General features: G+C 45.7%; 1 long non-coding RNA gene across 1 annotated transcript; it reads left to right on the forward strand.

Annotated features, from left to right (window-relative positions):
• Window positions 1-318: 318 nt before the first annotated feature.
• LOC142049770 (uncharacterized) lies at window positions 319-13,013 on the forward strand. The gene is made up of 3 exons (XR_012657819.1): window positions 319-626; window positions 2,495-2,589; window positions 3,273-13,013. It is a non-coding gene; the product is annotated as an uncharacterized LOC142049770 (long non-coding RNA).
• The last annotated feature ends 1,521 nt before the right edge of the window (window positions 13,014-14,534 follow it).

Consider the following 14,534-nt stretch of genomic DNA (forward strand, 5'->3'; position numbering starts at 1 on the left):
AGAAGGATAAACAGGTCTGAAACTCTGAAAGTGGCTTATCCTCAGCTGTATAGTGTGACTGAAAAAACAAAACAGTCAGAGGATCAGGTTTATATTTTCCCCGTGCCAGGGTCAGTGCCTCCTTGGTCAAATGCCTTTTTTGATTGCATGTCTGCACTGCTCCAAGTATTTGCCTCTTTCTTATTCAGATAATGCCAAAGAGCACAGCCAAAGCCATGAGAGACAGGGAGTGTGACAAGAGCTGAAGGGAAGCAGATGGAAGAGCGCTTGGCCATGGAAATGCAGCCAGGTCACCAGTGTCTGGTAAGTCCCTCCCTGCACGCCAAGGACTGTTCAGAAAGCAGCTCCGAGTGTTTTCAGCACAGTACCCATGAATAATTAACCCAAACAAAACAACAAATAACGTTTCCTCATCAGCGGTTCCATGTGGTCTCAGCTACCAAAGAAGCAGCATGGGTAAGACTGACTCAGCTCCTGAGGGCAGTGAATCAGAGTGAAATGCCCATGAAAGGGTGACTTCTGCCTGGGTGATGAAGTGAGAAGGAGCTGAGGTGGACTTTGCTTAGGGCCCTAGATGGGGACACTGGACATCTGAGACTCCTTCAACTCTCTTACGGGATTCCTCAGTAAGTTGCTGATCTTGGCCTTTGTTTTCCTATGTGTAAGTCTGAAATAATTTATTCTTCCCTTTCCCCACTCTTTGTCCATCTGGCTGTGACTCAGGTCAGGGACTGTCTGGGCTCCTGAGCAGCTCCTGTACAGCGGGGCCCTGATTTCTAGGTTGAAGGCTCTGTACAGCAAACAAGCTGTAAGCACACTGTAGACAGTCCTGGAGCTTGTCAGCCTTTATATATCCAAAGGACAGAGACTGACTGGTCACTGTTATGGCGACTACCTCACCTGACAGTAGGGACCCATTGATGGTTACACCAAAACTGCCTTATTTTTGAGCTAGGGTTTATAAGGCAATGAGCCTCCTTGTGGTGTTCTTCCATCTGTGTGCCAGTGCCCCTGCTCCAGTAACTTCTGAACCAGCTGACCTGATTCAACTCAGCCTGATGGAAAGAGAGAGGTCTCACAGACCCGAGATTCCTGCAATTTTTGTGTAAAAAACAGCAGCTGGATAGAAGAGAGAGATTTAAGTTCCTATTCTACTGAAGGAAAAGTAGTTACACCTCTTGCTCCCTATCTATTTTGAGATGCAGCAGCCAGGTGACCAGCTGGCATTTAGATACTGGCTGGGCAATCAGTGCCTGCCTAGTGTCAAACCAGCTACTGCACTTGCTGCCCCTTGCCTGCAAATCAATCAGCTGTTGGAAGAAGCGAGGACATTGCTAAGGAGGTCTGGAGGGGATAAGGATGCCCTGGGAGCACCAAGAAAGGAAGAAATAAAAAACAGTTGTAATACACAAATCAGAAGTAGAACAGGTTTCACCAGTTCCCCTGCTCATAGAAGAACTTGATTTTTAGGTTCAAACTTATTTTCAGGACAAAATGGGTGTTTCTTTAACCACTACAGCACTTTCCCCAGAGTATTTCAATAACTGGCAACTGTCTTACAAATCCCCAAACCTGCATTTTCTGTTTTTCAACTCAAAAATGTGCCTTTCTGGACTTTTTTCGGCAATAAGGAAATATTTGATTGTCTTTTCCAACTAAAGCATTTGAAGAAATGCCATGGAAAATGGACATTCTCATTTTCCTGTTTGTTTTTTCCTAGGAAGAAAAAATATTTCCCCCAGCGCTTCCTTGGACTTCGCACAGAAAGAGATTCTAAGATAGAGAAAGATGTGAACACAGTCACAGCTGAAGACCTTTCAGTCCAAGCAACTGAGATGATAGACAAATAGTGGGATGGGACTAAGCATGGGAAGAAGGAATGTGACTTTTCCAAGGTCAGCCAACAAGCTAGGCACACAGCAGAGCATGCCGGTGCTGGTGGGTCAGCATTTCTGCCACTTGACCGTGCGGCGCCTCTGCACGTCTGTCCTGAAATAATGAGTTTCTTGGAGCAGAGCCAGTACTTTCCTGAGTGCTTGGAAAGTGCCTGTGCAGCCCTAGGTGCAGTCATAAATAATAATTTAACTGATAATAATAATATTAAAGTGGAAGTGTGCCATGGAAGATGGGACGCACTCAGCAACAGAGTCCTAAATCAATGTCCCTCTTCTAGTGAAAGGTAGCGTTTGCCTCACAAAGCCTGGGAGACCAATATTTACTTCTCTGGACCAGATAATCACAGTCTTTTGCTCTGCAAAAGGCAAACTGACCCGAGTTGAATTAGGTCCATTATCTACTCTAACACCTCATGCCTGTAGCTGGCCAGCTCTGCAAGGCTTTTTGCAGCTTAGGGGGATATCTGGAAAGAGTAAATTAACTGTGGTGGTGTGGTGAGCTGCCTGGACTAATGCTTTTTTCAGAGATAGACTTTGATTGACACTTCAAATCTGCCTGACAATCTTTTATACTAAGTGCAGTTGCTGCCTTTCTTAAGAACAGGAAGAGCTGGTTTGGTTGCTGTCCTTCAAATGACGGATTTTATCACATGGGAAAAGAAGAAAAAAGCAAACCACCTGGAAACAGCCACAGGTACAGCATAAAAAGAGGTAAAACTACCTGAATCTATCTGAGGTATTTCTGTTTTTTCCCCTCTCTGCCATAATCCAATGCAAGATAGACGAGAAAAGAGGTTGTGCTCTGAGGAACAAGAGCTGACTGTTTTCTTTCTTTGTTTGACTATTCATTATGCAGTTGGTTTTTTTAAGAGCATTTTTTAATGCTTTGCAGACAGGACTGTGCCACCCTCCAGCGAGGGCCTGGGAAGCCAGTGGGACAACCCTTTTACTCTCTTGTTCTACACTGCCTCTTCTACTGCCTGTCATCCCCATACTGCCTCTTACTCCTCAGTTTCATGCATCCTTAATGCTTGCTAAATCACACCATTCAGCTGCTCACAGAAGAGGCGACAGCCCTTTTTTACAATGTAATTTAGACATTTGAGGCTTACCTGAGTCTGGCCAAGAAGGAGGTCAGGTCGCCAAACAAGTAAAGGCATGCTTCGAATCCTCTTCTGGGCACCCACTTAGGTGGCAAAATGTGTCTCTTGTCTGAGACATCCTGTCTCTCCTCGCTCGTCTGGGTTCATCAAAAGACAGCCAGGCTCTTTAGACTGCAGAATACTGGGCTGTTGTTTTATGACCAAATACCAGGAAAGATGCAGATAGTAAGAACTGCTCTGAAATGGATGTTTCCCTTGTTCTCTGTGAACACAGGTGGGGACAAGACCAAGGACCAAAGATGAAAGGCATGCAAGCTCCCGTCTGCAGGCCAGCCTGGGTGTATTGCAAGATGTGTATTTGTGTATTTGCAACGTCACATGCTGCACCATGGATGGGTTTTCTTCTTGCCAGGCGTGTTTATCTTTGGGATCCTGCTATTGATAGGGCATCACGGACAGGATTACCAAAAGCACTGCCATTCCCTGCTGCACCTGCCTCCATCTCAGAGCCACAGCCAGGCCTTCCCAGCCAGCTCCTTCTCCTGAGCTTCACGAGCAGAAGACAAGCCCAGGCAGGCCATTTCCACCAGCTGCTGTGCTTCAGCAAGACAGCTCAGGCTGAGGCATGTTTAAGCTGCTCTTCTGTGCTTCTCCTGTACCTCAGTCATGGATGCATCAAGTGCTTCATTTTACAGGGCCATCAGCCTGGCAGCTTTCCTCAGCACTAAATTTACTTTTTAAAGTTACAGCAGTGTTGCACCCAGAAGGAACGGAGGACCAGATGCAGCCTGTGAAGTCTGGCTTTAATTCACCTGCCTCATTTAATTTCCTGCCCTGCCTTCTAATCAATGAGTCTGCACTAGCAGCCTTGGGAATACAGAGGGTTTTTTCACATACAAGAGAATTCAATGCAATGGCTGTGCTAGCTGAGCTCTCAGGGGCTCAAGCAGGCTGTGTCACATCTCCTTTGAGGCTGCTTCATTATGGATGGCCCTCCCCCAGAAGCACTTGCACACACTCTCCAATCCAAGGCAGCTGCACCACATTTCCTTGCAAGGGGCCTGTTGGCTCCGGGCAGCTGTGCCACATTAAGCCTCTCTTAGTCAGGCTGGCTCTGTGGCATTCCCTCCTGGAAGTGCTCTCCTTCCAGGTGTTCCTGGTTTTCAGCCACATGGCTTTCTTTTCAGGGCCACATGCTGCTTTCCAGGGCTCTGTCCCCACGGTGGCTCTGCCGTGCTACCGCAGACGGGCTGCTGAGGCCAAGTGTGCCTCATTACCTCGCAGGGGCTCCCAGCAACATTGCAGGACCAGCAGTGCTTCGCAGGGTCTCCTTTCTCAGGGCAGCTGTGCCGATGCTCCCTCGCAGGGCCGTCGTGCCATATTGACCCTGTGGTGCGTCACTTCCCAGGCCTCCCTTCACTGAGGACAGTAGCACCATGTCACCTCAGACGTGCATTCAGGAATATGTCGCCTCAGACCCTCGGGGCTGTCGGGAAGCCCCGATGAATGGCGCTTTGACTTTGGTTGAGCAGACTCCCACTGCTGGTTTTTTGAGCTCATGTTAATTCTGGGCAGTGCTGCCCAGCTGCTTAATCAGCCAGTGTCAAAACCCTGGGAGACAGGAAGGCTGTCTTTGGCTGGTAGCACCTATTTTGTGATGGTGCTGCTTTACCTCATGTATTTTAATCTATATCAGATTGCTGTTTGCCTACTAAAATGGACAATTAGGATCCAATTGTAATGCAAATTGCATGGTGGAATAAAAACCGTGGGGAACAAAATCACAAATAAGTATTTATGTCAGCCTTTGTTACCACGTGATGGGTCCCGCTCGGTTATTGCTCACTGTGAAGCATCAGACAGAAGAGAATCTGGTGTGCCTTTGTGTTTTATAGGCACAAGATGCTCTGTGTAAGACTGCCTTTAGGCACTTGCGGGCCCCAATAATGTGTATGTGTGCAAACCTAACAGACAGATTGCCACCTACACTGGAAATTTGATGATTGCCTTGTTTTTTCAAGGCTCTGTTTTATATACTGCAGGCCAAACCCGTGGGTAATTTCCAGTCTTTCTGCACAGGGCTGAGATGACATGGTGAGAGAAGCGTAGAGATGCTGAAATTTCAATCATCTGCCACATAATGTGCTCCTAATACTGATAGCCGCCTAAGTGTGGTGGTGTCATCGGTGTCATTGCTGCTGTTCTTGTAATTGTTGTCTTCCCATGTTTGGTGCTAAATGTTGTAAATTAAGAGAAATATTTAAATTTGTAAAGGAACCTAAAGTTACTGTGGAATTAAATACGCAGGAGTCCTGCATGCGCCAATGGAAGAGGTATGTCTTCCTTTGAAATGGCAAGCCATAACAAAGCGATGTGCTGCTCGTGTAACTGCTTTACTGCATATCAGCTTTGCATTTCCCCAGGCCCTGGGTAACAAAGGATCAAGCTGCATGTTTTCATAGCAAAACTCATCTTTCAGAACCGAGGTGGAATATCCAGGCTTATAAAGCGTTATAGTGGCAGCCAGGAGGCAAGGGTTTTAAGGGCTAGCTGAGCTTGTACAGTACCTGTAAGATCCAGAGAGAGAGCAATACCTGTTCACGTCCCATTGAAATGGTGGCTTCTAGAGGACAGCAAGGAACAAGAGTGAGAGGTTGTGAAGCCAGATGGATGAGCTGAGTTCAAAGTCCTCCTAGAAGCTATGGCAACATACCTTGTATATCTACTCAGAACAGCCTTTGCAGCTACCATAAATGACTCTAAATGGCCTTATTTTCCCTGAGAGCAGTGAAATAAGCAGTTTCAAGGGGGAGGAGTAAATCCATTTGATTGCACATGTTGCTGGGAATAACCCTCTTATTAGTTATTAGTAATAACCCAATCTATCGCTAGCAGCGTGGCCACCAAAACAGACAGCCTTATCTGCCAGAGAATCATTGTATTGCTCCTAATGTTCCCAATTTGAACTGAATGAGGGGAGGTGGAAGGGCCTCAAGGGAGGAAGCGCTGTAGGAAGCAAAAGGCAACATGGAGAACTTCGGTTATAAATAGCACGTGTGACAAATGAAATATATTAAGGCCAATATATCTTTTGAGGAAGTCTTCTGCCAGGCAAGGCTGAGCTCTTTCTGTTCCTGACTTTATTCTAAGCCAGCGTGTGGTATTGGTGTGTTAGGTCATGAGACGGTGGTGGTGTGGGCTTGTTATCTCATCTTCTGAAGGAAAGAGGGGCTTCTATACCTCAGGCGTGCGAAGCAGCAGCTGTCAAGCTCAGGGCTCCAGTCCAGGATTTAGACAGTATTTCTGCATTGAAATCAATGGCAAAGAACCTGATCACTTCACTGTGGCAGGGGTGTTCTCACACAGCAATGCCCTGGGAAATTCTCACTTAGACTAGATCAGATTCTGCTCTCAGTTATGCAATTATAAATCCAATGTAGGTCCATTTGAAACAACTGTTTTCGTCCACTGCAAGCGAGATCAAGACCTGGCCCAAGCTGGTTTTGTACACAATGGAAACTGAATTATGGTAAACAGGAAACAAATCTAATGTAAATCTAAATGGAAATATGCTCTCTGTTACATCAGAATAAATTGGAAGCAAGTCTATTGATTCTAATGGAATTCATCTGGATTTACACCAGACTGTGGCTCAGCATTTGTCAGCTGGCTGCACACCAGCACCAAAATGCAAACCATGCTACCTCATCTGAATAGCTTTGAACAATTTCTTCCTTTTCCTTTACATTTAAGCAATTGCTTCTGCATCCTGATAGCTGATTAGCCTTTTCAAACAAATAAATCCCTGCAAACAGACACCAACAAATGAGCCCTGCTCTCGCTAGCATTTTCAGAATCTAAATGATGAGTCTGAAGCAATGAGCTTGGTTTTGGAGTCACTTAAACTTACTCCTGTTCCTCAGCGTTCACAACGTAGAGCAGTAGGATTGAGCTCACAGGAGGACAGACCTCTGCAACAACTATTTGGCTTTCCCCAAAGTACACCAAATTCATTGCCTTCCCACCAGCAGTGGGCAGGGCCGGCTATTTCCTAGGCTGCACAGGCGACCTTTCAGTAGATAAGCAAAATAGTGTCATACTTCCACTCTTGCTGCATTCAGTCCAATGGTCAGAAAGGAGCCATAACCCTCCCCAGTGCATCTAATAGGAAATTGCTTCGTGCTCTGTTCCGCAGGCAAGTTAGCACTCCTCTCCGTGCCACTGCGCAGCTGGCCACGGGAGCCCGTTGCTTGTGGGGCGCTCTGCACAGGTAAACTGAGAGGACTAATTAATGTCTGAGCAGCAAACTAGGCTCCCTGGGTGAAAGTCACTGGCAAAGTGCAATGTCTGAGCAAGAGCACAGCCACCTCAGCCCCTTCCCTTGAATCTCAGTTACCCCAGCTTCTTACATAATTCAGTTTTTAATGTGTTCATGTTTCTCTTTGGATAATTAGTAAAATGTATCTTAATTAAAACAAGAGGAGGAGAAGACGACACACAAACAAACAAAAGCCCTAAGTCAATGGGATTCAGGGAGGGGCAAAGCAATTATTCAAATAGAAACCTTGTTGGTAACCAGGCAAATATGGTAATAACAGTCATGGAGAGTGTTTCAAAGGTAAAGAGTTTCCTGAAAGTTGGGTAACTGTTTGCCTACACACCCTTCTTTCAAGGGACTGGCTAGAGCCTGATGTCTGAACGCCACCGGGCCGGGCCTGCAGTCAGTCCCCTGGTGAGGAGAGCTAAGGGAGTGGTGCGCTCAGCAACCCTGGTTTCTATTTCTCTGCCGCTGATTTTCTGGGAGAGCCTCAGGAAATTAATTGGGCAAGATTTTCACAAGCGGTTCCTGTCTATGGTTGCTTTAGCATGTAGATGTTCAACGTGAGACATGCACAATCACCCTTGGCTGGATCATTAGCAACAAAGCATGGATGGATCTCAACAAGCATCTGAACGCCCCAGCCACTACCTTGCAGAGTCTTTATGTTCCCATCTGTAAGTTGTATAATAAACACTTTCCTGATTTTATAAAGCTATTAAAGTCTCTCTAATGAAACAGAGGCTTTCAAAGAGCTACGATTATTATGGCTTACTCTTGCTTAGGCTTATTCCAGCAGGTCAGCTGTGCTTTTTTTGTGAGAGCTTTCTCTTTGCTGGCACTGCAGAGCCTATGTGGCATGCAATGTCTTGCTATCTTGTTTCTGTTCTTTACAGCATCACCTGGAATAAATGCTTGCAGCCAGGATGCACCTGACAGTTGTGGTGTTGATACACAAACAAAAGCTCCAGCTTACTCATTGCTCGCAGCCTCTGTAACTCTGTCTGCCATGTACCACAGGCTTATTTCATCCACGTCGGTGAAGCTGGCATGTGTGAACTGGAAGCAAACAGAAAGCAGAAATGAGAAGTACCTGGGTCCCAGCCCAGTCCCAGCTCTCTGCAAGAATGCACCATGGGCAGCACTGGAATGCAAAGTACATGTAATCCTAGGGAACCAGCTAAAGTCAATTTTCCAAGCTCCTTGGAGAGTCTCAGCAGCATCACTGCTCTTTACTTACTGCCTGTAAGTGATCCTAGTGCACATGAGAATAAAGCCTATGTTGAGGTGGGTGTAACAGGACCACCAAGTCAATAATCACAATTGCAGAGACATTTTCTGCTCCAGCAACACAAGAAGATGGGGTGCAGTTATTTGCTTTTAAAGGATTAAAACTCTTTAGGCAAGGACCTTAAAAAGTGGGAATAACGGTAATTTACTGTTCACACTGTACAATGGGGAATGAGGCCCAAGCCTGTAGCTACAACCTTTAGCTATAAATGCTGCAGACTGGACTGTGCTGTGCAGAGCTTTACTGAGTGACGAGTCACATCGATTTCAGAATAGCTTTCCCCAGGGTACAGCACTGCTTTATGCATGTACGGAAGTGAGACCCTATGCTTGATTCTGATCTTGTATTCTGAAAAATCGAGCAATTTTTTTGGTGGGTATATGCCTGACTTACTTGAATATGCATGTAAGTTGGCTTCAAGAGCTGATACAACCTTGATAAGACTAAGTTATTCTTCTAATTAAACCTTATCTATGTTAGGCAGAATCCTATCCAATTCACCGTATGGAGACTCTTGTGAACACACAGTCTTATGTCAGAAATCAGGTTTGGCCATGATGGCAATAGAACAGGTTAGCCTATAAGCCCAAAGTAAATTTGCAAACTCCATCTGTTTAAAAAGAAATGCATTAACAGATTCTATGACTGATCTCCTGAAATGTAATTTGAATAGTTTTGACTGTGCATTTGTTTTATTCCTGGGAAATTTCAGAGTACAAAAAGACTTTTATTTTCTTTCTTCATTTGCCAAGAATTCCTTTGAAACTTTGTTTGTAATATAGACTGAGACTTGGACCAGAACTTTAGCTCACATAAACAGACGTATCTCTGTTGACTTCTGTAAAGAGATGCTGAGGATCAAGGACAAGAAAATGAAAGCAAGAAATTGCTAGGTATGCAGCTTTTTGACCAGGGAAGTAGTTACCCCAGGAAATCTGTGATCTCCTAAAAAACCTGATTATTCCAGAACAGCAGTCTTACCTATTTGGGATATGAATGTCTAGAACATGTCTTACTGACCCAGGGCTGTCCTTCAATCAATCCCTTTTTATGCTGAGGGACTTTCCCACTGTCTGCTCTGCCTCCCAGGGCACGTGCAGGTAATGTTGGATGGTTTGAATGAAAATGCTTAATTGTGGAAAAAGTCACCATAAGTTTTTTAAATATAAAGCCTTTGGCAATAGCTTCTGATTGTGAATTGGAGAATGTGGCATGAGAGAGGGTCTGGATTATTTTAGGCGATTTTAGGGCTTCTGAAAGGAAGTGCTTGAAAGCCATATGCTGAGAACGCAACAGCTAATGTACATGGATCTATGTGTATAGAGATGCTTGGCTGAAGAAGGAGAGATAGGGACGTAAGGCAGATGCGGGATAGAGCTTTGACTAAGGAGAGCCACCCATAGACTAATGAGACACTAACATTAGGAATAAAAGGAGAAAAAAGGAAGAATGAGTAACTGGATCCTTGGTCTAGCCCTAAGCACTGAAGTCCATACTGTGGAGCGTGCTTCCAGGTTGCTGCGGTGTGGTAGAGAGGCCTGGGTGCCTCAGTAACAAGTGCTCAGAGAGCTGTTCGGAAGGGAGTCTGGACATGACGTTATGAGACGAGACTGGATGACAATGAAGAGGGTTAAAAAAAACAATTTAGGGTTTAAGCCAGGGCTAGTGAAAGCTCTGGGTACATAAGGCTAGACCTGCCCAGTTTTGGTTTCTTACAACTTCCTCTGAAGCTTTCAGTAGAGCAAAAGGATGCTGGAAGAGAAGAGTCTCCTGCTGCTAAGCGTCCACCATCACTGGGGAGGTGACTGTTTTGTAGTTTAATAGTAAGTTGTCAGTTTTCAAGCCTGTCAGTGCAGTGCCTTTCTCCCACAGCGAGTAGCTCATTTCAGCAAGCAGTTATTCCTGGTATATATGAAAGAGGAAAGGGCTTCCTTTTTTCTTTAAAGGAGAGAAGAAATAGTCTTCCTGACAGAATCCCAGTGATGGCATTGGGCTATCAAATGCCGGGAGAAATCCCTAAAAACATTAATTATAGTAATGCCAAAAGCAGCAAAAGCTACCCTGAAGGGTGGCACAGGGGTGCCCTTGGTGAGACACAGGGCCAGTCCGTCAGGTGCGTATGCCAGTGACCAACAGCAGATGCTTGGGGAAGGAAAGCAAGACCAGGGGATGCTTGGAAGTATCCGTTCTCTCCTATTCCAGCTTCTAGAGGCTCATGGTCTGCCCAGCACCTCTTTTCCTTCCTGTCACTGTTGACTGAATTTTGTTTCTATTTTCTTTCACTTTGAACATGGGGAAAGGAGGGGAAGCAGGTCTACAAAGCAATTTCCAATATGCTTCCCTGTCTGTCTGTTCCGTACAAATAGTTGTTTTTCTTAGGGATAAAGGCTGAAGATAATTCCTTTAAGTGGCAATTAAGCTCCAGGTGGCTGCAGAAAGCTGCAGCTTTCTTCAGCTCCTGCAGAGACACAGTTTGAGCCACAGGTTTCCCTACTTCCCTGAAGATTTTTTTCCTGCCTTTGTTCTGTGTCTGGCAGTGATTACGGCCCCACTCCTCTAGGGTAGCCCAAAGTGATTGGAGCAGCAGGGGAAATGACAAACCAAGGATGCTCCATAAAATGGCTGTGCCCTCTTTCTGAAATGCACTAATTTCATAGAGCAGGGATTAGTTTCCTCTCAATCCTGATCTGGACTCCTCGTGTTTCACCTGCAACACCTTTATTTTCCAAGCACCGAGCCCAGTTCAATCTCCTTTTACCCCTGCTGTGCCAGCAAATGTTGGAAAGAGACTTTTGATCATGTTGGATGGAATACTGTGGGCTGATGGAACAACACTTGCACTCCAAGACTCCAAGCGAGTCCCATCAGCAATGTGTGATCAGTTTGGCTCATTAGTTAATGAGGACACCTATATAAGCCATCTGATAGGAAAGGGGACGTGTCTAGCTATAGTGATTGCTCGAGATGACACAGCAAATCACTGGCAGAGCTGGGAGGAAACAGAGCACAGCAGGGCTTTATCTTCAGGCCTCCTCCAGGCCTGAGGTCATCCCATCCACCCTTTGGAGCAAGCGGACGGACATAGCCCTGAGCTTGAGGAGATGGCTCAAATTCAGCCTGGTGTTGGGTCTGTGCAACAGGACATTTGAGATGTCATCATGCAGTCTGGGTTGTTCTCCACTATCAGTGAGGCTCGTGAACCTTACGAGAGCATCAAAGCATACCCATGCCTCCATTCGCAAAGAAACATGAGCCACAACTCAGAGGATCTCCCTTTTCCAGACAGGCTTATTATCAATGGCATCAAATAGTGGGATGTCACCATTTCTACCTGGTTTTAATGATTTATCACCCCTGAATTATGCACCGTTGGTGACAGTCATTTCCTCTGATTTGGACAGGTAGATGGAATTATGTCTCTCTCTGTTTGGTGTGCTAACAGAATCAGAATTAATATTTTGTCTTGCCTGGTTTATCTTAGCCAGACAGTAGCTATTATTTCACCTACTCTGTTTCTCTTCCCCCTCCCTGCCACAACTGAAATAATTTGATTTTTGAGCTATACTTGAATCAGGACTCACCTCGAATCAGATTTCAAATTCCTTGACCAGAGTCCGATCTCAATGCTATCAATCTCCACCACGTCTGAGCACAGTCATGTAATAGGATGGATCAAGCAGGGAGAACACATTTTGTGGGTCACTGCAGACATCTGCACACAAACACACACACGTACTTGGCTTTGTGCGCATGCAAGCCAGCATGGGCCAGGGTGAGAAACGGCTTCTCATCAGCCAGCAGGGCATGTGCTCCTGTGCCCCGTTCTATGGCCTTAGGGCCACGCAATCCCTTACAGAGCTCATGGTTATACCCCTGCAAGTGTATGTGAGCACTCCCAGGTGCTCCTGCTGCATGGCTCTGAGCATGTCTGTGAACACCTTGCGGTGCGTGTGCATACGCTGGGAGGCAAGTGGGTGAAAGCAAGAAGGATTTGATTAGTCACAAAGTGTTTTTCCTCTGCCCTTTATTTTTCTACTTTGTTCCCACTCGTGCTGAATTACAGTCACCACCACTGGTCTTTGCCTCCCAGTGTGGGACGCTGTGTTGTGTTAGATTCTATACATATTACATTATTTGCCTTTTTTTTTCCCTTTTCCCCTCCCTGCTCATGGTTGTTTGTTTTCTCTTCATGTGTGGCATCAAAAGGCCGTTTGAACAGCAACTAGCCAATCCAAATGAAAGGGGATGTTGCTTTTGGAAGATCCAACAGAAGCCTGAACAGGATTCGTACTAAATTATGAATTAGCTGGAGATTTTTCTCACCTCTTTTCTTTCTCTTTCTTTTTTCTTGCTTTTTTCCCCTCCCTGTCTATTTTCCTAACCCTAATTAAAATGTGCTGGCACAAAACTGTAATGAAGGTCTGGACTCATTATTTTTGTTTATGGCAAAACCCAAGCGGAACAGAACTCTAAATGGGCTCTGGTTGAGTCCCATCTCCCTCCATAAAGAGTGTAATAAATATCCGCCACATTGATTTTCCTTCCCCATGAACCCTTTGCTATTTGTTCTGGCCTAAGTGGGCTGTGTTTTCCTCTGAGGTTTCTTTTGCTCTAACTGTTCTATTACCTGTTGTTGTTAATCTGTGTTGAGTGTGTAATTGAGATCCTAAGAGGGAGGTTAAGAGAAACCCCCTCGGGAAGGCATCTGACCTACATGAAGGAAGAGAAAAAGTTAAAATAAATAACCCAAGTCATTGAGGCCAACTGCTCCGTTTACCTGGTGGAGCCATTTCCTTTATCAAGGGTGCTCATCCACCCCCGGCTTAGATCTCTTTCTGTAATTAGTACTATGTATGTGTTTTTAACCTCTATTTGATTTTTGCATTGATTTCTTTGCCTTGGGGGGACATTTGCCCGTTGATTCCCTAAGCCTGGTTTTCCCATTGCCTGCAGTTGTCTGCTGAACCGGGGTTATAGTTAGGGACGTTGTAGGCAGAGGTAGGATGTGGCCCATTTTTTCTTCTCATTTGCATGCTGCAATTTAACCTGACCCAAGTGATATGGTACATGTTGGGGGGGTGATGTAGAAGATGTCTCAAAGCACAGATGACAGCTACTTAATTCCCCTTGGGTTTCCCAGGGAATGAGGCATAGGCACGGCTGAAAGCCTCCTGAGAGACTGTCTGGGAAAGGCGTGTTCACCCAACCTCAGACTCTGCTCATCTGCCACCTGATCCGGGCAGTCTATGTCCTGAGCACTTGAACTTCCCATCTTCTTTGTTTGGTTGCTGCCTCAGGGACGTATTACAAATACGTGGAATCCATTATTGCCTGCTCACTGTACCAGTTCCCGAATCTCAGCAGATAAAGAGTTCTTAGTGTTTTCTTAATGTCTCTTTGTACTTCATTAGAGGGCTAGGAGGCATGAGGGGGAAATGAGAATGTGACTCAGAAATCCCTGTTCTGAGTCACGTGCTTCCTTTGCAATCTCATTTGTAACCAGACTATTAAAAGTAAATTATCCAAGCCAAGTGGCAATGCTGAAGCGCAAGGGCTGGGGGAGGGAAGTAACACTTCCTCTTGGTGTCTCCAGAAGCAAGCACCTTAGTTCAGCCAGTTTAATCTGCCCCTTTCTGCCCATACTGGGATTTATGCCATTACTACGGAAGGACTGTTGGCACTGACAGTTGTGGACATGGCTGGCTTGATTTTCCCTCCAGATCTGATGAAAAAGTGCCCCTCTTGGCTGCAGCATGGGGGTGTCTTCATGCTCTTGAAGCTGGGAAGAGGAGAGGGAGGTGCCCATGTGATGCCAGCTCTGCTCTCCCTGAAGAATCCTTCGTTGGAGAGGCTGTGAACTGACAGCCCTACTTGCTGTCATGTTTCCGTGGTGTTTCCATCACGCCTGTTTCCAGGGATGTCTAATA

Source organism: Phalacrocorax aristotelis, chromosome W, assembly GCF_949628215.1.
Source record: "Phalacrocorax aristotelis chromosome W, bGulAri2.1, whole genome shotgun sequence".
NCBI lineage: Eukaryota > Metazoa > Chordata > Aves > Suliformes > Phalacrocoracidae > Phalacrocorax > Phalacrocorax aristotelis.